The 15984-nt window shown below is 32.4% G+C and overlaps 1 pseudogene; it reads left to right on the top strand.

Moving 5' to 3' along the window:
• Positions 1 to 2526: 2526 nt before the first annotated feature.
• On the top strand, positions 2527 to 10641 carry LOC142642816 (monooxygenase 3-like; annotated as a pseudogene).
• The last annotated feature ends 5343 nt before the right edge of the window (positions 10642 to 15984 follow it).

Here is a 15984-nt window from a genome sequence, read left to right as displayed (position 1 = left end):
TGAGAAACCTTTGCAGTGTTCATGCTTGTTTAGTAGTCGTTTAAAAAAAAAAAGATTTTATGTATTTAAGTACTGAAGTTGTTGTGGGATTATGTCTGATAATTGAATGATGAATGGAAGCATAAAAGAGAGAGTGCACATAAAAATTTACATTGTTCAGCCTGCATCCGTAATGAGACCATTGATGGTTACATATTATATTAAGCATTTGTATTACAATGAACTCAATGTAGGATTTATATACTAGAAAATATTTGACTAGCTTTTGGCTAACTATAGACGAAACTAAGGTTAATATGCTTGTTCTACAGGTACATGAGCTTACAATTGGTTTGGGTCGTTGAAACCATAATATGTCTAACACCCTCCCTTAAACATAAATTGAAAGCTTAAACTTTTGGGAGAATCGGTATGTTCTCTTGGTATTGGAGCAAGAGGTCCCGAGTTCAATCTCCTATGTCCACCTTACCTCCCATTTAAATTTCTACCTGTTGGGCCCCTACTTAAGGGTAGCTCAGGCGGCCCACATGTGAAGGGGGAGTATTAGATTAAATGATTAAATTTATCATTTCTTAATAGTTTAAGTTTTTGGAAAAGTCAGTAATTTAACAGTAAGAAAAGAAAATAGTTGTAAAGTTGTGATTTACAACTATTTTGTGTTGGCTTTAATTCCGTGTCAAATTTGATTGTAATTTCTTCAATCATTTTTCCCTGTATATATGTGGGTTTTTAATTGTAAGGGACAAGTGTGAGAGATTGTGAAGACTCAACCTTAAAAGGATGAACAAGTGGATTCCGTGAGTGTCTCGCGAGGAACTTACCCGTGAAAAAACCACGTGTAAAGCACATGACTGGAAGATGAAGAGTCATGCCAAGCTAGAGGTTTTCACGAGTGTCTCGAGGGTAAGGCCAACTTGTGAAGGACTTGCGAAACTCTCTGTTTGGCAAAAATTGATGTTTTGCTCTACCAAATCTTTACCCACACTATATATACCCTCATTATTCACAAATTGTAAGGAACGCTTTTCAGAGAGAAAACCTTAGAAAATACACTTGAGAGTTAGAGATTGTTATACCTACAATCATCTATACATTTCCTTGTGGTTTTCCTCAACTCCTACATTTCCATCTCTACATCCTTGAGAGGTTGATAGCCCAAACACTTACTACACTCATTCTGAGTGTAAAGTGAGATTTTGGTGCTGTTGGAAAGCATTGGAAGGAGTCATTCATTGGCGGATGCAATCGGGCTAAATTGCGGGATCTAGAAAGCTAGAGAAGACAATGCTCAGAAAAGTCAGTAGGTAGTAGGAGCTAGGAGGGCTCAAGTACATGGGGTAGACTAAGCTTGGAGAGTCTTTCGTTATTCGTGCACTCCAACTTTATTCTATAGTGGATTGATTTCGACTTGAAGGGTCGTAGAGAGGTTTTTTGCCTAGTTCTTAGGTTTTTCGCCTAGTTCTTCGGTTTACTCTTCGATAACACATCTCAGTGCTATCTTGTATTTGCATCCCTCTTCCCTACTTTAAGCTTTCTTTTTATTATTGATAATGGATGAGTATAGATAATGGTTGTTTGTGCTTCTTTACTTTTTTTCCGAACTTAGTATAAGTTTAAGTAAAAGCTATCTAGCAGTATTTTTAATTTGGGGGTATAAACAAGCTTCTATGTATTCACACAAATCCAAGCTTTCAATAGTGAATCCCACTGTTTGGTTTATAATTTGATACCTGTTTTCAGCAATAATTTAGTTATTAACTATTAATATAAATTTGAGAAGGGCTAACAAATTTTAATTGTGGTGTTTACTGCACATGAAAAAAAAATTAATTAAATAACTCATAAATAAGCTCGAACTTGTTAAAAAAAATTAAAAATGAGCTAGTGCTCAAAATAAAAATAAGTGAACAATTTTTTAATTTTAATATTTGACTCAACTAAACTTATTCAAAACCTTACTTTATTTGGTTGAGAGAATGAAAAATGTTAAGAGAATAAAAAATATATATATATATATTTGTATTTTCTATTATTGTATATCTAGTAGAGAAGATTGAAAAGTAAGAAGATAAAGAGTTATTATTATTATTATTATTATTATTATTATTATTATTATTATTATGCACATATATTAAAAGTAAAAGGATAGAAAAGTGGGAGTAATTTTGATATTTTATTTCCTTAAGTTTTCTCTCCATATGATTTCTCTAATTTGGAGAGAGAGAGATTTGTAGGCCTAAACTCCCTTGACCCATTTTTCTTCCCCCTTAATTTCTCCCATATCAAATAAAAGAAAATAACACTCTCTCTACTATTTTCCATCCCCTATTTTCCACCCTCCTCTACCAAACATACTTAAATTTAATTATTTTATTTATCCTGCGTGGCTGCTATTTTCAAACTTTCGTAAGTGCTTTCATCATCAACTTCTCCTTGTCGCAGCATCATTGTCATCAATCAACTTGAAGTTGCTGCCATTATATATGGGTCCACTACTACTATCTTTAGAACCATTCTATCTTGGGGAAAAAAATACCTCATTACCAAGTCTCCTTCTCCAGAGAAAAAAAGCCAAAATATCATGGAAGAAGTGCAAGACATTGTGATTGTGGGAGCTAGAATTGCTAGTCTTACAGCATCCTTAGGACTTCATAAGTACCCTTCCTCTCTCTATTTTTATATCCATGTACATGTTTGTACATTTTGGTTTAGTTTTTTTTTTTTAAAGTTTATTTAACTTATTTATTTATAGTTTCATGTTTGTTAGAACTTCACTTTCTCAAATAGGAGAGATCCTAATGCTTTAAGTGAATAAACAAACCCAAACCTTGACACATCTTAATACTTCAAGTAAATAAGCAAATCCAAACCAACACTAACAATGAAAATATTGTGTAGGTTGGGTATTCGAAGCTTAGTATTGGAATCCTCAGGTAGTTTGAGGATCACAGGATTTACCATTGGAACATGGACAAATGCTTGGAAGGCCTTAGATGTTGTTGGCATTGGTGACTCCCTTCGACAACAATATAAACAGATTTATTGGTAAGTACTATTTAGTTGACTTCTCCTCTCTTAATAAGTGTCAATTTTTTTGGTAACTTAGCAATCCATTAAAAAGAAGCGAAAACAGTCTGGGTGAAAATACTGAAAAAAAAAAATGTAATATTGTAATAATTCAATCGGGGGACTATCTAAAACTAGAAACTGTTAGTTGCTTTCCAATTTTGTTAGAGCTTCAGCGTATGAGTTAGCTTAATGATCAGTCTATGACAATAGCTAACCACCTAAACTTATTCACTCTAGTTGAGTGATACCTATGTCTAATATCATTTCAAGGTTACTCAAAGCCAAAAAATAGGCTGTTTGAAGGCAAAACTTTTTGTGAACACTACATAACTAAGAACAAATGAATTAGAATTAATTTCCCATAGTAATTGCATAACTTGGAATATACGTAATCTTCTACATGTATTTGGTTAATTTTAACTAGCCAGCTCCATCACAAATACAAGAATGTGCCTACCATGTATACTTACCAGCTGCTAATTGTATGTAGGAATTTGAGTACCTCAACAATTTCAAGACTTCAAGCAGCAGCGATGTCATTTGTTGACAAAGGAAAATAGTAAGTTTAAGTACTTGCAGATAGCAATGAATATAGTGCCCCTATATCATACAAGTTATATGCATATTCATTCCTTGCTCTAATAATACATGGATCCCATAGGACCCACATAGATAGCTAAATTTATTACAGTAAATTTCCTATCCCAAAGATAGCTAAATTTACAGTATAAGATTGAGATAATTATTGCATTGACAAAGATAGCTAAATTTCCTATCCCAATCCCTAGCCCAACCAGTCTCATCCTATTTAATACACACATCTTATTTCTAACCTTCAAAACATTCTCTCTTAATACTCTTATTGCCATGATTCTTGTCCCTCACCAGTGTCAAGTACTTAATTAGGGATAGCAAAACAAAATGCCTTCATCTTGTCCCACCTTAACTTGCCCCACTTTTGCCCCAAAGAAGAAACAAAGGTGGGAATGGGGCATTCATGACTTTGACACGTTCTCACCTTGTTTGCTATACCTATTCACTATTTGGTGCAGATGTAAAAGTTCTTGGGTTGTCAAGTGCGATCCTTCCGAGAACCCCACTTAAGTGGAATTAACATTGGGTAATAGCCCTTGCAACCCTTACTCATACTCCTGGTTGTAATGAAACAACTTAGGTTACCAAAATTTATGTACAATTGTAACAATTCTAATAATTTTATTTTAATGTTATAATTCATAATTAAGATACTTTAAGCAAGCCTGGTTATTGCTATTTGTGCAGTGGAGATCACGAATTTCGTTGTGTGAATAGGAAGCTGTTGTTGGAAGCCCTTGCAAAGGAGCTCCCAAGTGGCACCATTAGGTTCTCTTCCAAGGTGGTTTCTATAGAGATATCAGGCTTTTATAAGCTTGTGCATCTTGTTGATGGAACCACTCTCAAGACTAAGGTACATTCACACAAATGTTAGTATCACTATCACCTATAGTTTTTTTTGGTTGCTTTTGGGTCATTATCTAGTGTAATATTCAAGTTGTGAATGTTGAGAGCATTTATTTGATGTAAAAAAATAAAAGACCCATTAGATACCGTAATTATCTTATATATTGGATATATGCATCTTCATACATAATATAGTCCCAAAAAATACACATGATTTTAAAAGATTTTGTAAATGAATGGACCATTTATCTTCTTGGCCCGCAATTATCTTGGATTGGGCCCCATATGTTCAATTCATATAATATCATAAATTGTCAAAAGTGGATATTGATTTCTACTTGGATTAGGTAAGGGCTATGGAGTAGTTGAAAGATTTAAGAAAAAAAATTTCCAATTCATTATGCGGGGACTGATAAAATCACACACGTATATTTTTAAATATATTATATAATAAGTAATCACGAATTGTTTAATACTTGTGAATAGTTTTATCAATCTCCATATAATATTAGGTGGAAGGAAATTCTTCCAAATTAATTTGGATCAGAAAATTGTCAAAGATTTTATAGATGTGAATCCCAAATCAAACTCAAAATGAATACTTGCTCATTTAGGTCACACATATTATCACTCTTTTGTAATTAGTGATGTGGGAATCTGGAATCCTAAGCCAATCTCAAAAACATTATTCTAACTTTTACAAATAATATCAAGAGAATTGTGAATTAGTACCAGATATATTTCAAATCTTTCCAATAGGAGAATTTAGATTCGAATCCACAATAAACTTACAATTGTCTCTCCTTCTCCACAAGCTAAACTCACCACCCTTTTTGTTGGGAGGGAGGTGCTTAAGAGAATTAAACTCAAAAGCATCTATGTAATTTTTAATATAATTAAATTATGTAGTATTTAAACTATCTATGTGTTTTATTGTATAATTACTTGGGCCTTATTGGAGTATCAACTTTGCAAATGGAAGGTGTTGATTGGGTGTGATGGAGTGAACTCAGTGGTGGCAAAGTGACTAGGCTTCAAGGCACCAACTTTCACAGGGAGAGCTCCCATCAGGGGTTGTGTAAATTTCAAGTCCAATCATGGGTTTGAGCCTAAGTTCTTTCAGTTCTTCGGGAAAGCATTCCGTTTATGTTTTCTTCCTTATGAGGACAATGGCGTCTATTGGTTTTAATTGACATCTAGCGATGGTGAGCCCCTAGGACCAATTTAGTACTTTCTTGATTCTTTGCTATTTGGAGCATGTCAATTGGATCAAGAAATCTAGGATACACAATTTTTTCGTAACTTATTTCATTTCATCTCTAATTAAATGGATTCATTTTATGATTCATAATAAATATTACAAATCTTTTTTTAGAAGAATATCTAAAAGTGTATCTAGTACCATGTCATTTAATTATTAAATGGCCTATAGCATTCTATACACAGTTAGATCCAAAACTGCTGAAACATTAAAAGTGAAATGAAATTGCTCCATTTTAAGTAAAATGGGGAGAAAATTCTATTCCTTTCATAACTGTAATGTGAATTGAAATGATTTGTGCATAATACAAGTAGTTTAAGTGATGAATCAATATCAAAAATGATATTTTCAAATCATAACTTCTCATCTAAGCAAATTATGAAAATAGTAGTGTTTAGTAATCTGTGCATACAGCCAATTTTGGCCTTTTTTCTACCTTATTTTTTGTGCATGGATGCATAGTGTAAGACCCATTCCAAGATGATTGGTGTTAGGTTCTAAAGAATTAGATTTAAATATTTAGAATCACGTTTGTATTGTGTTGGCAAACCAAGAACAAAACATGTCTAGACTAGGTTTTTAGGCAATACTTAAAAGTGGTTGTTTAAGGTTCAAGTCCAGCTAATTGCAGAAAAAGAGAGTGTGGTTTATCCTTGCTCAACCGATCAAGAATTAGGCTCGACCGATCGAAAATCGCATGTCCAGTTTTTCTGCAGAATTTTAATCATGCCTAAGCCTGCGAAAACGTTTAGGATTTCATCTAAACTTCTCCACATATAAAAGGGAAACCCTAGCTACGTTTTTGAAGACTTGTTTGTTACTCTTTGTGAGATCTAAGAGGTTTTGTACCTTCTAACCACACAAGAACCTCCCAGAGCTAAAACTACACTCAAGTGTTGGTAGAACATAATTGCTGCATCAAGATCATTACTGAAGGTGATCTGAAACTTTTGAGTGGGATCTCAAAGTCACAAGCAAGGAGGCTTGTGTTGGTGTAAATCTAAGAAGAGAAGGAGTTCGTGGATTCAGAGCTTGCACGTGGTCGTGTTAGTAAGTTACTACATGAGGTAGCAATAAATTTAGGGTTAATTCTAATTGTAAAAAATTCAATTCTCTTATAGTGTGTTTACTTTACCTTGAGGATAGCTAGTGCTGATGATGTTGATCCTATGGTTGCTCCTCCTCTATCACTTTGTGCTATAATGCAGTCCTTCATGACTACACAGGCCGCTCATGGACAGCTTTTGGTTTAGTTATTAACAAAGGTTGCATCCTTGAAAGAAGATTTTACAGAGTATAGGAGTGCCTATCCACCTCCTCCACCTTTTGAGGACTGATTTTGCCTTTGGAAATTCGTAACAAAAAGGGGGAGTAGAGTTTAGGACGTTATATAGTTTAGGACGTTTTTGTACGAAGGGGGAGATTGATAGTAGACTTATTGTATTTAGGGGGAGTTTGATTTTTTTTGGTGTTTATATTTGATTTTAGTGTTTATGTTCTTGATTCACAAACATTGATATCTTTTGTTGGTTATGATAGTTATTGATGATGAGATTATTCATTATTGATGATGATGTGTTCACCATCTCTTTATATTTTTTGTGAATTAAAGTTCAGATATTTACTTGGATTACTGTACTGTATCTTCCACACATGTGTTTATGGTTTATTTTCAGTATTTCAAGAATTTACAAGTTAATTCTTTCTACAGCTGCTGCCTATACTAGCAACTAATAGTTAGTAGTTGTGTAAGGATTGTATTAGGGCAATAACTTGTATTTGGGCTGGTATTTAAGTTTAAGCATATCATTGTTTATGTGTCTTTTGTCATGGATTTCCAAAGGGGGAGATTTTTAGGTTCCAAAGATTTAGATTTAAATATTTAGAATCACATTTGTATTGTGTCGGAAAATCGAGAACAAAACATGTCTAGACTAGGTTTTAAGGCAATGCTTAAAAGTGGTTATTTCAATGCAAGTCTAGCTAATTGTAGAAAAAGGTAGTGTGGTTTTGCCTTTCTCGACCAATCGAGAATTAGGCTCGACCAATCAAAAATTGCAAGTCCAGTTTTTTCTGCAGAATTTTAAACAGGCCCAAGCTGAAAACGTTTAGGGTTTCATCTAAACTTCTCCACATATAAAATGAAAACCCTCGCCACATTTTTGAAGACTTGTGTGTTACTCTTTGTGAGATCTGAGAGGTTTTATGCCTTCTAACTTCACAAGAATCTACTGGAGCTAAAACTACAATCAAATGTTGGTAGACCATAGTTGCTGCATCAAGATCATTACAGAAGATGATCTTCAACCTTCGAGTGGGATCTCACAATCATAAGCAAGGCGGCTTGTGTTGGTGTAAATCCAAGAAGAGAAGGAGTTTGTGGATTCGGAATTTGCATGTGGTCGTGTCAGAAAATTACAACATGAGGTAGCAATAGATTTAGGTTAAATTTGATAGTAAAAACTTCAATTATCTTATAGTGCATTTACTTGACCTTGAAGATAGTTAATTTAAATCCTCCCCAAGATTTTACCTTGAAACAGTTAGTTTCATTGGTTTTCATAAGTCATCATATCGTGGTGCTATTTACTTTTTCGCATCTTTGCATGATATGATTTATTTGTGTTTAACCTAGATCTAAAAATTAATCTAAGTAATCACTTGGTTAATAAATTAGGTTAAACAATTTGTTTAAGGGGTCTAAACAAACAAACAATTGGTTACTTGAATCAAATTTCCATATTAATAATTTCCCAATGTAATCTTATTTTACATTGTTTATTTAATAAAGTCTAGGAACACAATCATCAAAATAAATAAATAAATCTAGTAACACAATTTCGTTCCTAAATATTTTAACAATTTTGGTATAATCTTTTGTAACTGGTGTGTAATTAAATTGTTGTCAATGATGGATCTAAGTAAAAATGATATTGCTTCAATTACAATAAATCATTTAAGCATTTGTAAAAAATATCATACCCCTAACAATTTGTTCTTATTCATATTTTGCAAATAAAAAGAGAGAAGATGACCTAATTAAAATGAAGCAATTTGTGTTAAGCAAGTTAGGAAATGAATATGTACCTAATGAAATAAAGGTCATTGTTGAAAATACTGAACTGGATTCCATTATATCATCCCCATTAAGGTACAGATATCCTTGGGAGCTTCTTTGGGGAAACATCAACAAAGACAATGTATGTGTAGCTGGTGATGCACTCCACCCCATGACCCCAAACATTGGCCAAGGTGGTTGTGCTGCCTTAGAAGATGGTGTTATTTTTGGCCAGGTGTCTTGCTAGGGCTTTACTAGAAGAACAAAGTGAGGAAACAAGAAGGAAAGGAGATAGAGAAAGAGAGGAATATAAAAGGATTGAGATGGGGTTGAAGAAGTATGCCAAAGAGAGGAGATGAAGAAACATTGAGTTTATAAGTACATCTTATTTTGTTGGTTTTTTACAACAGGGTAATGGACAAGTGACATCCTTCTTAAGAGACAATATATTGCCTACATTCCTAGCCGGGTTACCGTTGAAGAGAGCTGATTTTGATTATGTGAAGCTCAGCATTTCTTGAAAGTAGTCATGCATATACATATGTTTTGCATTATTATTGCTATTTTTTTTTTCATTTTAACAATTGGCATAAGTATAAAGTGAGAGGATGTGCTAATTGAGATATCTGTCATTGTTATTCAAAACAATTTTCGTAGTTTTTCTTGCCCAGTGGCATTGTCCACCATGAACTAAAACTTTTAATCTTAATTTAAATTGATTCATTTTATGATTCAAAATAAATATTACAAATATTTAGTATCACATTATTTAAATTATTAAATGCCCAATAGTATTCTATACACAGTTAGATCCAAAACTAAAATATTAAACGAGATATGAAAATTTTCCGTTTTAAGTTATATGAGGAGAATTTTCTATTCCTTTCATAAATGTCAATATGAATTGAAATGATTTTTGCATAATACAAGTAGTTTAAGTGTGAATCAACATAAAAAAATGATGTTTCGAATTACAACTTCTCACCTAAACAAATTACTAAAATATTTGTGTTTAGTAATCTGTGCATATGGCCAAGTTTGGTTTTTTTTGTCTTCCTTATGTTTTTGTGCATGGATGCATAGCGGACTAATTTATACTCAATTTCATTCAATTTTGGCTATTATTTTTTTTCTAAATAATAATAATAATTGTAATGCATAAGTTTTGTTGGTATATAGAATTGTAATGCATTTTGTTAATTTACTAGAACAAACATGTGGCCATGTCAAAATTTTTGTTCATTTTCATTTCTTTGGAGAGAGAGAGAGAGAGAGAGAGAGAGAGAGAACATAGCCCAGCTAAGATAAAGCATTTGTGTTAAGCAAGCTTGGAAAAGGGCTGTCATAGAAAACACAAAACTAGATAGTTTTATACCATACCCTATAAGGTACAGATATCCTTGGGAACTTCTTTGGAAAAACATAACCAAAGACAACGTTTGTGTAACTGGTGATGCACTCCACCCCATGACCCCAGACATTGGCCAAGGTGGCTATGCTACTCTAAAAGATAGTGTTGTTTTGGCAAGGTGTCTTGCTAAGGCATTATTTGATGAAACAAGTAAGGAATCAAAAGACAAAGATGAAAGAGAATTAGATGAATATAAGAGGATTGAAATGGGGTTGAAGAAGTTTGCCAAAGAGAGGAAGTGGAGAAGCATTGAAACTCATTAGTACAGCTTACATTGTTGGTTTTATCCAGCAAAGTAATGGCAAAATAATGACCTTAAGGGATAAAATTTTGGCTACACTTATGTCTGGCTTACGGCTGAAGAAGGCTAATTTTTATTGTGGGAAGCTTAGGATTTCTTGAATTCAATCATATACATAAATGCTTTGTAGTACTGTTGCTTTTAAGACACATATGTAGCTAGATGTTTTTCCTTTGGAGAAATTAATAAGTTACATTTTTTAAAATTAAAATGATAAATAAACTCTTTTGTTGCAATAAAAGGTGTGATGGCTTGTTGCCAATATGTTATAAGGCTCTGTAGTGGAAGTTTCAAAGATGTGCATTTAAAAATGGATCCGTTTCATGTTTTCAATTAAATGTTATAAATTTAAACATGTATCTAATGAGTAGTGTCATGTCATTTAAATTTTAATATAAGGTGATAATATGTGTATTATTCAATATAAAAAATAAAATCTGAATTGTGAAATAGACTCTCTATTTCAAGTGAACTAATTGTTGGGAAATTTAGACTCCGGTTGATAGAATTAACAAGTTTTAAACTCAAGTTGTTAATTAGATTGATTATGAATAAACCTTATTAAAACAAACTAACATCAATATCTTGTCAATATTATGCACAACGGAAAAATAAATAAGACAAGATCTGATTACCCAGGAAAACTAATGAAACAAACTAGTTTCACAGTAAAAAACCTGGGGGAAACCTTCCCGAAAAGCAATTTCCTATAGTAAATAGAAGTTTTAGATCTAGTACAAAACCTTTGTCCATAGACTCTACAATCCCTATAAATGAACTTACAGTAGAAACCTTCTACCGCTTCAGAACCTCTAAACTCTTCAATATATGAATGCCACCCGGTTGCACAAATCCCAATCTGTGACTAACCAAAGATGCACGGCTCCCAGTACGTGACTAACTCACCAACTTGAAGAAAATGTTGACTGCAAAGTTCTTCACTTCATTAACAATGAAGATCAAGAAGCACTCGGTTACAAAACCCTAAGGTGCAAAGACGCAGTAGCTTCTTTCAGAGAGAATAAGACATTCGATCACTTTTTGTACGTGTTCTCCTTGTATTCTCCTATGTGATGGCCTTTATAATAAGCCTTATATATGTCTAGAGTTGTGAGAAAAGAAACCCTACACATACATTTTAGCATGGGCCAAAAATCAAATCTGAAAATTTTGATTTCATAATTCTCGATAGATAGTATCTGTCGGGCTATCTGTTGAGCCTCGATAGATAGTATCTGTCAAGTAGTTGGTGAGCTTTAATGAATCAACACTTCTTCACTTGTTTCTTAGATAGATTTGCATGGCTTCAATACTAGACTTGAACTCTTATTCTTTGAAGTATTAAACACATTATAGATCTACCTAATTACAAGTAAAGTGCATTTTGTTATAGGATTAGCCAATTCTAAATGACATGTTTTTAACATGATTTACATATGTCCTAAAAATCTCTCCCTTTGGAAATCTGTGACAAAACCACGACAAACAAATGAACATATGAAAGAAGTCATAAATTACTCAACTCATACTCACTTGTTGAATACAATAAAATCTATCCTCACACAAACTCTTGAAAAACTTTGCAAGAAGAGAGTTCATGGCAAGAAAGACTTTGACATCTTGTATTTCTGATACACTTTAAACTAAACTTATCAAGGCATCTTAGTTTGAAACAAAAATAAAATATTGCATACAAGAAATAAGAAGCATGTACATAAAGAGAGAAAAGAAACAACACATGAAAAGATAGGTGAAGAAGACATACATCAACATACATACATACATACATATATATATATATATATATATATATATATAAGTGATGCTCTACAGATTATATATATATATATATAAGTGATGCTCTACAGATTAAAGCCTCCAAAGCCCCAAAGAATTTCCACCACAAACCTTCAAAGAAGAAGAACACACGAAGAACTTGAAGAACAAAGAATTTCTAACAAACTCATAGCCACAGATTCAATGTAATTCCATTTCAAAGATCTTCGATCCATTCCTCGGCTAAATTGAAAGATATTTTGTGTTCGAATCAAAATCACATTATTACAATTCCAACCAACAAGTCTTTCAAGGAAATCGAATCAAAGGATCACTCCTTTGTAATTACAGAGAATTGTACCACATATTCATCAATACAAATTCGTATTTGTCAAACTATTTTACTTGTTTGACTTTATTTCAAACTAGAAATTTCGTTGTCCACAGGCATTAGATGCTATTGGCCTTGGTGACTCCCTCCTACAACATAAACAGTTTATTTGGTAAGTACTAAAAGTAGACTTCTCTCTTTCATTAAGAAGAAGCAAAAACAGGCAGAGTACAAATACTGTGAAAATTTTTACTGTGAAATTTCAATAATACAATCATGTGGATTGTGGACTATCAGAATCTAGAAACTGTTGGGTGCTTTCCAATTTTGTTAGAGCTTTAGCATATGAGTTAGTTTAATGATCAATCTAAGACAATAGCCACCAACACTTATTCACATACTCATGGGTCCATATATTGTGAGGTCTCCATGAGATACACCAATAAAAATACTTTACGTATAATTTTATATTTCACCAATTGTAACTTGTCACACATCTTCTTTTTTTTTTTTTTATATTAAGTAACCAAAGTTTTTAAATAGAAAAAATTACCCGCATATTACAATTAGTGGAGTATAAAAGTGGCACACTACGAATGAAATTGAAGAAGATTTATATTCAAATAACACTTCCACCACTTCTTATAGTTGCGCTAGTGATACTGATGCCTATATATCCATCGCCATTTGAAGGCTAGGCAAAAGGAACTGACCTCCCAGCACAAACACAAGAAAATACGCATGTTAACTGGCCAGTAGATAATTGTGTACAGGAATGTGGGATGTAGGACACGATCAAGAATTCATATTTTATAATTATTTAATTTTAGTGTTAATATGTCATTTTTTGTTATTTTAGGTTTAGATGATTTATTTCCTTGTTTTAGTTGTTTTTAATGTTGAGTCAAATTAGGGTTTTATATACTTTCGTAGCCTTCGTAGCCGCCTTAGGGTAGCCACCCTAGGTTTTCTTTTTACTATTTAAACGCATTGTAGCCTCCAAAGGCAATTTAGTTTCAGATTGATAAAAATTTAGACTTCGTCTATTGTTTTTTCTCTGGTGGATTCTAGACCTATCACCTTATGGATCTAAGGAACCCCTCGTGGATTCAAGGTTTACTACCCAAAAACTAATAGTTTAGTTTCTTCCCATCGAAGAAAGCATCGTGTGTGCTTTCTTTAGGCTTCCGTGACACCAGTTGGTATCAGACCCTTGACTTACCTTAGTCTGATTGCTAACCTGCGAGACAGTAGCTACCACCACAACAACAATGAATAACTTAGCGAGTATTATGTGACATACAACAAGCACTCACAAATATCTTTGCAAGGATGACGCTGTTGAAGAATGGAAACCATAGGGATAATTGCAGTGGAAACATAACTCACCGGCAACCTTTTGGTAAGCAAATCTCATATAGGCCTTATAAGAGAATTGCAAGTTTTAATGGTTATTTTTTAAAAGAAGATTTTCTTGATTGGTTACTTGATCTAAAGGATTTATTTGACTATGAGAATATTTGTTATGAGAGAAAAGTTGGACTTGCGTAGCCGCCTTAGGTTTTCCTAGCTGCTTTAGGGTTTCTAGCCACCCTAGGTTTTCTTTTTACTATTTAAATGCATTGTAGCATCCAAAGGCAATTCAGTTTTCAGATTAATAAAAATTCAGACTTTGTCTATTGTTATTTCTCTGGTGGATTCCAGACCTATCACCTTGTGGATCCAAAGAACCACTTGTGAATTCGAGGTTTACTACCCAGAAACTAACAGTTTAGTTTCCGCCCATCAAAGAGAGCATCGTGTGTGTTTTCTAGAGCTTCTGCAACACCAAATGTGGCCACCTCTACAATTATAGGACATCAAATCACAGCCATGTCATTTAAAGCAAAAGGAAAACTATAAGTCAAAGCTCTACTTATGGTTATAGTGGTCATTGAGCATTTACATCAACTCGTGCAAATAAATTATGTACCCCATTAGATTATCTATTTTACATTACATTTCATTAAAATACTCTCTTTTATCAAATTTTTATTACTCTTTCAAATTATTTTATCTCTCTCTTTGTGCATATAACTGAGTAAAGAAATATTAAAAAATGGATTTGTAAGTCAATATTAACTATATATATTTACACAGATATTATAGCAACAATGTAAATTTACACACTTTTAAATTGAATGACGTAGGTAATTTTTGAACTTAAATGTGCAAAATTAACACCTTATGGGACTTTACACACACTTATGTGAGTGCTATATATATAAAGTGCAATGATAAAAGTTTCTTGGTTGTAAACTGCAATCCCTCTCATATCATCACCTAAGTAATATTAACATTGGGTAGTGGCCCTTTTCTCAAACTCCAGCTGGTTGTAATGACAATATTTTTCTGCTATTAATTTTTCATGTATCCAAAAAGTTTGATCATTGCAAGGCTCACAAGTTGCTAACTGCTAAAACTGTATGGCCCCTTATGATAGACTTAGGTGACCAAAATTTATAGACAACTAGTCGCAAACTCACACATTGTGCGTGATAATTTTTTATGGTGATCTCATTAATTATTATTATTATTATTATTATTATTATTATTATTTGCAATTTGGACTAATTTAATAAAGAGTAATGTATTCAATAATCATATTTTCATTTATTATAGAAACAATAAAAAATTTTATATATAATTTATGTTGTACCAAAATGAAAATAATACAATTTTTTGTAGGAATTCAAAAGGCAAGTTAGTGAAAGATATTCATTTTTTAATAAAATTTATTTATAATATTTTTGTATCATTAAAAATTATATAAAATTTGGAAATTATTCTTTTAGTTTTAACTTTTAAACAAACTTTCTTAGATTCTATTTTTTCTACCCTTCAATCCAAAACACCAAAAAATGTATCTAAAAACTTAATAAAACTTAACAATAATTAACTGAACCAACTAGGAAAACAATTTTTTGTTGAGAATCTATTGTGGTTATTATCTTTGCAGAAATTACAAATTTGTCCACCAACAAAGATTAGCAAAATCTTAGAATTAAGTTTCTATATATGCATCGTTGTAAAATAATAATAATAATAATAATAATAATGAAAATACAATTGCAAAAGTTAAAATATGTCATTCATCCAATTATTTTCATTTGACTAATTTTTACTTTCTTTGAATAAGTGGTATTATAAAGTACTTCTAATACAAGTATTAAGAATACTTTCTCTACAAGAACTACTAATTTTTCCACCCAAAAGGATTAAAAAATAAACAAAATTTAGTAAAGTCTCATAGTTTAACCTTTAAATGGATCACTAAAAAAGAAAAAATCAAATTCTA

Source organism: Castanea sativa, chromosome 7, assembly GCF_040712315.1.
Source record: "Castanea sativa cultivar Marrone di Chiusa Pesio chromosome 7, ASM4071231v1".
Classification (NCBI taxonomy): domain Eukaryota; kingdom Viridiplantae; phylum Streptophyta; class Magnoliopsida; order Fagales; family Fagaceae; genus Castanea; species Castanea sativa.
The sequence above is the reverse complement of the archived record's forward strand: the minus strand, read 5'-3'. Positions and strand labels throughout refer to the sequence as shown.